Raw genomic sequence first — 10,675 nt, forward strand, 5'->3', positions numbered from 1 at the left:
TCAAGTTTCCATCCAGTTATGTTTGTAAAGTCATACTGTATAAAAATCATAATTTATTTGTTCCATATGGTGGGATATTTTTGCGTCTGTAAAATGTATTATGGCAGTGGAAATGTGGCCGTGAATGTGTTAGCCGTAGCTAGAAGGCTAGCTAGCAGACAAAAATAGGCCACATGTTTAAAAAATATAGAATTAGTTAGTGATTTAGTTATTTGTCATGTTAAAGTTCTGCACTATGCTAAGTATATGTGTCCCCTTCTTTGGGTCTGATAGCACAACCAAAGGAGAGAATCACTCAAAATAAATCAACTTCAGGAGATGAAGTGAGTGAGTAAGACTGGAGCACTCCACAAAGGATGTGATGATTTACATATAGTGTAAAATCTTCTCAAATCATTGGATTCATGTTTAGGAAAACTGACTGCAAGATTTGTTCACACAATAGGCAAGTTGTATTAATTATTTAAGGGGTTTTGTGCATTATTTTGTGCATCATTAAGTAATTAATTGTTTCCCTTACATTTAAAAATGGTAACTGACATGCACACACACACACACACACACACACACACACACACACACACACACACACACACACACACATATACATACACATTTCAGACGCTCATCTCAGTGAGACACTGACCTCACTGCGAAACTGAGACAATTAACTATTCTTAGATTTGACTGGAACAAAGCAGGAGAATCAAATAATGACTGCAGGATGTTTTAAAGGTATGAGATCTATGTTCATAACTTCATGAATAAACAAATCTAATGGGAAAGTCAACTCTGTAAACTTTGCTATAGTTCCGTAATACAAAAGGAGGCTTAGTTGAGCGAGATGACGAGATGCTTTCTGACAAAGGTGTGAGAGATACAAAAGCCACAACTTGACATAAATTATACCATCTATTCTTTAGTGGAACATGCTATAATTGCGACATCCTAATTGGCAGCTTTTCATACCATAGGGTTAGAGGGGAGAACAATGGTCATATTGTTTGCCTACAAAACTGGATTATCAGATTGGGAAACCTTGGGAAATGTCATTAAAAACCTGAAGCCCAGTGCAGTCAAAAACATTATTTTCCTGTGTTTTATATATATTTTATATATATTTATTTCCACACTATGAGGTTGGAATAATACTGTGAAATTGTGAAAATTATGATAATTCCCTTTTTAGTGTAAGAGCTGTTTGAAAAGACTGCCTGAAATTTAAGCCTGTTTTGCTGGTATGGAGTTTTGGCCTGCCCGGTGACACCGCCAGGCGATAAATTAGAAAGAGAGTTTCAAACCTTTCTGCCAATAAAAGCTAATTTTAAGTTTTCCCATCCCCAGTTAGACCAATCCTAGCAAAATTCTTGCTTGAGAAATTGCTCTTTTGCTAAGAAGAGATTTTTTTTTAATTTTACCATTTTAATAGATACTTCATTTTTACCCAGAATGGATTTGATATTGAGATAAAATGGCTGCATATGATCACACAAATCATCATTACTAAATGAGGTCATTTAGGATTCTGTAATGTTTCACGTATTGTGTATTTTAATAAACTGATTTAGATGTGTGCTTTCGGTTTCTGTTTTGGTCTGTGACCAAAATAAATACACTACATGTTTTAATGCATGTTTGTTCAGATCTGAGGCTATGGAATTTGTGATAAAAACTAGGCTATGTATGAGTCTCTAATATGACTTGTCTGACACAGATTTGTGTTATTATGAACTGATCTGTTTATAGCATAGCTCTTAGTTGTCTCTAATATTAAAGCCAAGCTCACAAATCCATCTGTCCATTGCTGACCTCAGAATGGCTGGCTTTAGGTGTACAGAGAAATTGCCATCTGCACATGGGTTTTTGGCTGTCACGGAAAAACAAATTTTTCATGAAAAAACAACAATATTTTCCAACAATATTTTCCTCTAATTATATCTGACCCACAAATAAAATGTATTTCCATCATTTTTAACCTATGCAATTTTGTTTGGCACTTAACATTTTGATATTTTCCATGTATATATATATAAAAAAAATATGCCAAATGTCTCTGCCCAAAATATGTCAAATTGTATCTGGCTAATTTAGATTTCATATTTTCCTCATTGAGCTTGAATAAGGTACAATTTTAAGGCACACTTGATAGAAAAGTCTCAATTTGTCAGGCCATGGACTTTACAAGGTCTTGAATGCATTCCACAGGGATGCTGAGCCCACAGTTGTGTCAAGTTGGCTAGATGTCCTTAGTAGTAGTGCATGAAGTAATAATATTTTACTGTCAGCCATTGTTGCCATTAATGCTAGTTTGACCACTAGAGGGCATCTTTGGAAGCAAAGTTATTGAAATGACATGTGTGCCCCTAGAGTCCATTTAACTGTAGCTGTTTTAATGAAACTTACTTATTAGCATAAAGACTTGAAATCACTGGGCACTTTAATAATCGGAACACTAGTCACTTTAATAATGTTTACATATTTTGCATTACTCATATACTGTATTCTATTATATTCTACTGTATTTTAGTCTATGCAGCTCCACCATTGCTAGTCCAAATATTTATATTTATATGTTCCATCCCTTTAATTTAAATGTGTGTGTATTGTTGTGAAATTGTTAGATATTACTTTTTAGATATTACTGCACTGTTGGAGCTAGAAACACAAGCATTTCGCTACACCCGCAATCGCATCTGCTAAACATGTGTATGTGAACAACAACATTTGATTTGATTGGAAAGGCCTACTTCAATATGCAGTATATCTATCAATCATCACACAGCATACAAGTCATCCATGTCTTTAAATAAAGTCAAGCATTTTAGTTATAAAATGAAATAACAAAGGGAGCCTTGAATAATTCAATAATGAATAAACCGCAACATGTCGGCTAAAGTGATTGAATTCAGGAATGCATTTCTCAGTGTTTTAATATTGACTGTACTAGAGACTGTAAAACCTTTTTTTGTTAGAACAGATTATATAGGATTGATTATAATTTGTTTGTAAATACTTATAGTATTTGTTGTACTGTTTATACTGTTAGAAATGTAGCTTAATGAAATTGATTAGTATTATGGTGTTTCTATTCCAAGAAAAATGAAAATGCATTTTGCAGTAGCCTATGTAGGCCTTAGGGTTTCCGTCTGGAAAATATGACCGGTCGGGAGTAGGCCTAGGCTACTAAGCAACTGCGAGTGAAGGGCAAAATAATCCTAACATTTCCACAAACTAATTGTAAGCTAACCAATTCCCAAATGAAGATTCAGTGGAAATAAAAATCTGATTGATTTTTCAAGATCAGTCCCCATGCTTGTCTCAAAGCAGAGCGAAACAGTGCTGAAATAGTTGATCACACATGGTTAGGCTAATGCTTCCAATGCTATTATAACAATTGGATGACTTTGGGTGTTTCAGTAAGCAACACTTTGTTGCATTCAATTGCTTGAGTCTAATTTATTCCAATGTTTCTGTCATTCAGATATATTTATTCCCATAGTAATTCAATATGGATCTATCCAGATGTGGTTACAAAACAGTGCATGTGGTGGGCTGTGCAAAGAGATGTCTCACAAACATCCATGACTACATTTAAAGTCCTTCAACAAGGCAATAGTCTAATGTCCTGCTGAAAGCCTATCAGGCTGCTAAACCATTTAAACCGGGCCCACACTATTGTTGCAGACTTATTGTACAGTGCACTTTCACTCAGTTCTCCGCCATGCCACGCCATGTCAACTCTCTGGCCATGCCACCAGGTTATTCTTTCTATTATTGTTATCTATCAGGTAACATTTCCGGGCTCCCGGTGGCGCAGCGGTCTAAGGCACTGCATCTCAGTGCTAGAGGCGTCACTACAGACACCCTGGTTTGAATCCAGGCTGTATCACAACTGACCGTGATTGGGAGTCCCATAGGGCGGCGCACAATTGGCCCATGTTTGGCCGGTGTAGACCGTCATTGTAAATAAGAATGTGTTCTTAACTGACTTGCTGAGTTAAATAAATAATGGAATACAACAGAACGTTTTCATTTCTCATCAAACATCCTAAAAATACAAACAGTATACTGAAAAACTGAAAATCCACCAAAGTCAGCCTTTAAATGCTTTATTATCCAAATGTTGCATGTGTGTGTGTGGATGACAGAGAGAAACAAAATGGTGCAGTTTGAGGCCACGTGGCGGGATGCAGGCGCTGGAAATGGGGGTGTGAGCAGGTGGGTAAGGGTTTTCCTCCTCCTCTTCGTCTGAGGAGGAGAAGCGAGAAGGATCGGAGGACCAATGTGCAGCGTCGTAAGTGTCCATGGTTGTTTATTTAAAAAAACATAAACTGAACACTATGAATATAAAAACAATCAACGTGAAACGAACGAAAACTGAAACAGTACCAGACACAGGTTGAAACCCGGGCTGTGGGTAAGCACTGGAGATCTAGTGCCTGCTACGTGCACCTCTCACTTAGGCTCCCCTCCCACATTTGCCCGGCACGAGCGGAGCGTGGACAGGCAGGAGACTCTGGCAGCGCCAGGGTGAAGGACGACTCCGGCAGCTCCGGAGTGAAGGGCGATTCTGGCATCGCCGGCGTGACAGGCAGCTCTGGCAGCTCCTGGCTGACTGGCGGCTCTGGCAGGTCCTGGCTGACTGACGGCTCTGGCAGCTCCTGGCTGACTGACGGCTCTGGCAGGTCCTGGCTGACTGACGGCTCTGGCAGCTCCTGGCTGACTGACGGCTCTGGCAGCTCCTGGCTGACTGACAGCTCAGGACAGAGTGGCGGCTCTGACAGCTCAGGACAGACGGGAGACTTTAGCAGCTCAGGACAGATGGGAGACTCTAGCAGCTCAGGACAGACGGGAGACTCTAGCAGCTCCGGACATATGGGAGACTCTAGCAGCTCTGGACAGACAGGAGACTCTAACAGCTCTGGACAGACGGGAGACTCTTGTAGCTCTGGACAGACGGGAGACTCTAGCAGCTCCGGACAGACGGGAGCAGAGAGACAGCCTGGTGCGTGGGGCTGCCACAGGACCCACCAGGCTGGGGAGACCTCCAGGAGGCTTGGTGTTAGGAGGCACCTGAAGGACCGGGCTGTGGGGGAGCACTGGAACTCTGGTGCGCAGCCTTGGCACCACTCCCCCAGGCTTTTTAACTACTCCCGGACCCTCCAGAGTGCAGGCACAGGTTGAACCGGGCTGTGGGTAGGCACTGGAGATCTAGTGCCTGCTACGCGCACCTATCCCTTAGGCTCCACTCCCACATTTGCCCTGCACGAGCGGGGCGCAGGCATAGGACGCACTGCACCCTTCCAGCGCCCTGGAGACACAGCACGCAGAGCCGGCGCAGGATACCCTGGACTGGCGTACCGGCGACCAGACACGCTGAGCAGGCACCATACACCCTGGCTGGATGCCCACACTCGCATGACACTTTCGGGGGGCTGCCCTATAGCGCACCAGGCTATGGGCACGTACTGGCGACACCGTGCGCTTAACCGCATAACACGGTGCCTGACCAGTAACAAGCTGCTTATAATAAGCACGAAGAGTGAGCTCAGGTCTGCTACCTGGCTTAGCCACACTCCTCGCGTGCCCCCCAAGTACCTGTTGCGCTTCCGTGCTGCCTCCTCATATCGCCGCCGCTCAGCTTTCGCTGCCTCCAGCTCTGCTTTGGGGCGGCGATATTCCCCAGCCTGTGCCCAGGGTCCTTCTCCGTTCAAAATCTCCTCCCATGTCCAGGAGTCTTGTGATGCTGGCTGCTGGCGCTGCTGCTGCTGGCTGCTGGCTGCTGCTGCTGCTGCTGCTTGGTCCTTGGTTGGTGGGTGTTTCTGTAAGAGAGGCGAGAAGGAGCTGCTGCTGCTGCTGCTGCTTGGTCCTTGGTCCTTGGTCCATGGTCCTTGGTCCTTGGTCCTTGGTCCTTGGTCCTTGGTCCTTGGTCCTTGGTCCTTGGTCCTTGGTCCTTGGTCCTTGGTTGGTGGGTGTTTCTGTAAGAGAAGCGAGAAGGATCGGAGGACTAATGCGCAGCGTGGTAAGTGTCCATGGTTGTTTATTTAAAAAAACATAAACTGAACACTATGAATACAAAAACAATAAACGTGAAACGAACGAAAACCAAAACAGTACCGTGTGGTGAAAAACACAGACACGGAAACAAACACCCACAAACAAACAGTGAAACCCAGGCTACCTAAGTATGATTCTCAATCAGAGACAACTAACGACACTTGCCTCTGATTGAGAACCATACTAGGCCGAAACATAGAAATCCCAAAATCATAGAAAAACAAGCATAGACTGCCCACCCCAACTCACGCCCTGACCATACTAAATAACGACAAAACAAAGGAAATAAAGGTCAGAACATGACAATGTGTGATATAGTTTTCATTTGTATGTGTATGTTTTGTATTGTCTAAAAATATCAAATAAAATCTTACTATAAAATTAAATAAGGAAAAATGACAAAGTTGCAACATGCATCTGATTATTCATTATGATTAGTATTTATTTGATTTACACTACCGGTTAAAAGTTTAAAAACTCATTCAAGGGTTTTTCATAATTTTTTACTATATTCTACTATATTCTACATGTAGAATAATAGTGATGACATCAAAACTATGAAATAACACATATGGAATCATGTAGTAACCAAAAATAGTGTTAATCTCTCTGCGTACGGAACCTGCTAGCAGGCTGAAACTCCACAGCATACGGTTATCGCTACATAAATAGTCATATTAAACATTCATGAAAATACAAGTGTCTCACATGTATCGAAAGCCTAGAATATTGCTAATCCAACTGCGTTGTCAGATTTAAAAAAGGATTTACTGCGAAAGAATACGATGCGATTATCTGAGCATAGAGCCCCATAAAAAAAAAAAAAATTTAACCAGCACAGGCGTAACATAATCACAAACTGCATTAAAATAAATTGTTTACCTTTGACAATCTTCGTCTGTTTGCAATTCCAATGCTCATTGTTACACAATGAATGATCTTTTGTTTGATAAAATCCGTTTTTATAGCCTAACACGAAACATTTTGTGAACTGCTTGTGGCGTGAATTCCGTCTCATTCCATTTTTGACGACACATTCCAGGTAAATAACCCACAAAGAACGTGACTTTTCCAGTCGTGTTTGGTTTCACTGCAATCAACTGGTTTGTTTGTAACGCAATCAAACCTGATGGGCCATTTTGAGGGACATATTGACTGAAAGAAACCGATTTGATGACAACAAGTCATGACATCATTGTGCACCAATGATTTGCCCGCTGTTTCGTTGATTGACTGTCTTTTAACCCAATGACCACTGATCGTCTTGAAATCTAGCTGGGTAGATAGCCAATGAGCTGAGCTAAACGAATATAGGTAATATTTATGTGTTGCAAGACCAACCCATGTAGTAAGCTCCAGCTTAACGAGAGTCATTCGCTAGTGAAGTTTCATACCGGAAGGAGAAACACATATTGCGCACTGCATTGTTTGGTAATTGCGCAGATTCAGCTGTTTATATATCAATCATTATGGCGACTAAGTCAGGGAAAGCTAAATCTAAGTCTAGATATACAGATGTACACACAATTTTAGAATAAATTGATTGGAAAAGTGAGACCGAGATTGTTGTAGGACGAATCATTTAGCGATTGTGGAGGAATATTTTTTGAACGGGAGAGGACATCGTTTTGGACTGGTAAGTTCTTATCATGCTAATGCCCTTGTTTGAAATTAATAATATAAAATATTATTTGTGTTTTTTATTTTATTTTAGAAGCAATATATAAACATGTAATGTCATAAAATGTGAGATGCGTGTGTCTGCCGCCCAACCCCAACCCACATCAAATAGCCTATTTGAGGCTGTTGAGGGGAGGGCAGGCCCACAACAATGGCCAAAGTGAAGTGGAGACAGAAGATACAGCTGGTCTGTTGTAATATAATAAAGACAGTAGATCTAGCTGGTCTGTCATAATATAATAGAGACAGTAGATCAAGCTGAAATGTCATGATATTAACATTTCCACAAACTTCAGAATGTTTCCATTCAAATGATACCAAGAATATGCATATCCTTGCCTCTGGGGCTGAGCTACAGGCAGTTAGATTAAGGTATGTCTTCAGGCAGAAATTGAGAACAAGTGATGCAGCCATAAGAGGTTAAACTAATAACACACAAACAATTATCTGTTGTCATGTTTTTATTGAACACACCGTGTAAGCATTCACAGTGCAGGGTAGAAAAAGTATGTGAACTCCTGGATTTAATAACAGGTTGATCCTCCTTTTGCAGCAATAACCTCAACCAAACGTTTTCTGTAGTTGCGAATCAGACCTGCACAAAGGTCAGGAAGAATTTTGGACCATTCCTGTTTCCAAAACTTTTTCAGTTCAGCAATATTCTTGGGATGTCTGGTGTGAACCGCTCTCTTGAGGTCATGCCACAGCATCTCAATTGGGTTGTGGTTAGGACTCTGACTGGGCCACTCCAGAAGGCACATTTTCTTCTGTCTTCTGTTGAAACCATTCTGTCCAGGTTAGCTTTTGGAGAAGTCATTAGCCGAGATGTTCACAGATACTTTTTCCAACCTACACTGTGAATGTTTAAATTATGTATTCAATATAGACAAGAAAAATACAACAATTTGTGTGTTATTAGTTTAAGCACACTGTGTTTGTCTATTGTTATGACTTAGATGAAGATCAGACCAAATTGTGTGACCAATTTATGCAGAAATGTAGGTAATTCCAAATGGTTCACACTTTTTCTTACCACTATGTAAATGTGATATTTTTGCTTTGTCAGTATGGGGTATTATGTGTAGATTAATTAGAAAAAATTAATTTAATCCATTTTAGAATAAGGCTATAATGTAACAAAATGTGGAAAAAGTCAAGGGGTCTGAATAGTTTCTGAATGCACTGTACAGTACAAGTCAAAAATTTGGACACACCTACTCATTCAAGAATTTTTCTTTATTTTTACTATTTCCTACATGATAGAACAATAGTGAAGACATCAAAACTATGAAATAACATTTAGTGACCAAAAAAGTGTTAAACTTGTCAAAATATGTTATTTTGGATTCTTCAAAGTAGCCACCCTTTGCCATGATGACAGCTTTGCACACTCTTGGCATTCTTCAACCAGCTTCACCTGGAATGCTTTTCCAACAGTCTTGAGGGAGTTCCCACATATGCTGACCACCTGTTGGCTACTTTTCTTTCCCTCTGCAGTCCAACTAATCACAAACCATCTCAATTAGGTTGAGGTCGGGTGATTGTGGAGGCCAGGTCATCTGATGCAGCACTCCATCACTCTCCTTCTTGATGAAATAGCCCTTAAACAGCCTGGACATGTGTTGGGTCATTGACGTCCTAATGAAGCTGGTTGAGAGAATGCCTAGAGTGTGCAAAGCTGTCATCGAGGCAAAAGGTGGCTACTTTGTTTTGGTTACTACTTGTTTCCATATGTGTCATTTCTATGTCTTCACTACTAGAAAATAGTACAAATAAAGAAAAACCATGGAATGAGAACAGTTGAAGTTGGAAGTTTACATACACCTTAGCCAAATACATTTAAATTAAGTTTTTCACAATTCCTGACATGTAATCCTAGTAAAAATTCCCTGTGAAAGGTCAGAATAATAGTAGAGTGATTTATTTCATCTTTATTTCTTTCATCACATACACTCAATTAGTATTTGGTGGCATTGCCTCTAAATTGTTCAACTTGGGTAAAACGATTCGGTTAGCCTTCCACAAGCTTCCCATATTAATTTGGGTGAATTTTGGGCCATTCCTCGTGACAGAGCAGATGTAACTGAATCAGATTTGTAGGCCTCCTTGATCGCACACACTTTTTCAGTTCTGCCCACAAATTTTCTATGGGATTGAGGTCACGGCTTTGTGGTGGCCACTCCAATACCTTGACTTTATTGTCCTTAAGCCATTTTGTCACAACTTTGGAAGTATGCTTGGGGTCATTGTTAATTTGGAAGATCTACAGTATTTGCAACCAAGCTTTAACTGATGTCTTGAGATGTTGCTTTAATATATCCACATAATTTTCCTCCCTCATGATGCCATCTATTTTGTGAAGTGCACCAGCCTCTCCTGCAGCAAAGCACCCCCACAACAAATGGCTGCCAACCCCGGAACTTCAAGGTTGGGATGGTGTTCTTCGGCTTGCAAGCCTCCCCCTTTTTCCTCCAAACATAACGATGGTCGTTATGGCCAAACAGTTCTATTTTTGTTTCATCAGACCAGAGGTCATTTATCCTAAAAGTACAATCTTTGTCCCCATGTACAGTTGCAAACCTTAGTCTGGCTTTTTATGGCGGTTTTGGAGCAGTGGCTTCTTCCTTGCTGAGCGGCCTTTCAGGTTATGTCGATATAGGACTCGTTTTACTGTGGATATAGATACCTTTGTACCTGTTTCCTCCAGCATCTTCATAAGACCCGTTTCTGTTGTTCTAGGATTGATTTGCACTTTTCGCACCAAGTACCTTCATCTCTAGGAGACAGGACGTGTCTACTTCCTGAACGGTATGACGACTGCATGATCCCATGGTGTTTATACTTGCGTACTATTGTTTGTACAGATGAACATAATACCTTCAGGTGTTTGGAAAGTGCTCCCAAGGATGAACCAGACTTGTGGAGGTCTACAATTTTT

This window comes from Oncorhynchus mykiss, chromosome 16 (genome assembly GCF_057628025.1).
Source record: "Oncorhynchus mykiss isolate SJ-2025 chromosome 16, ASM5762802v1, whole genome shotgun sequence".
Lineage (NCBI taxonomy): Eukaryota > Metazoa > Chordata > Actinopteri > Salmoniformes > Salmonidae > Oncorhynchus > Oncorhynchus mykiss.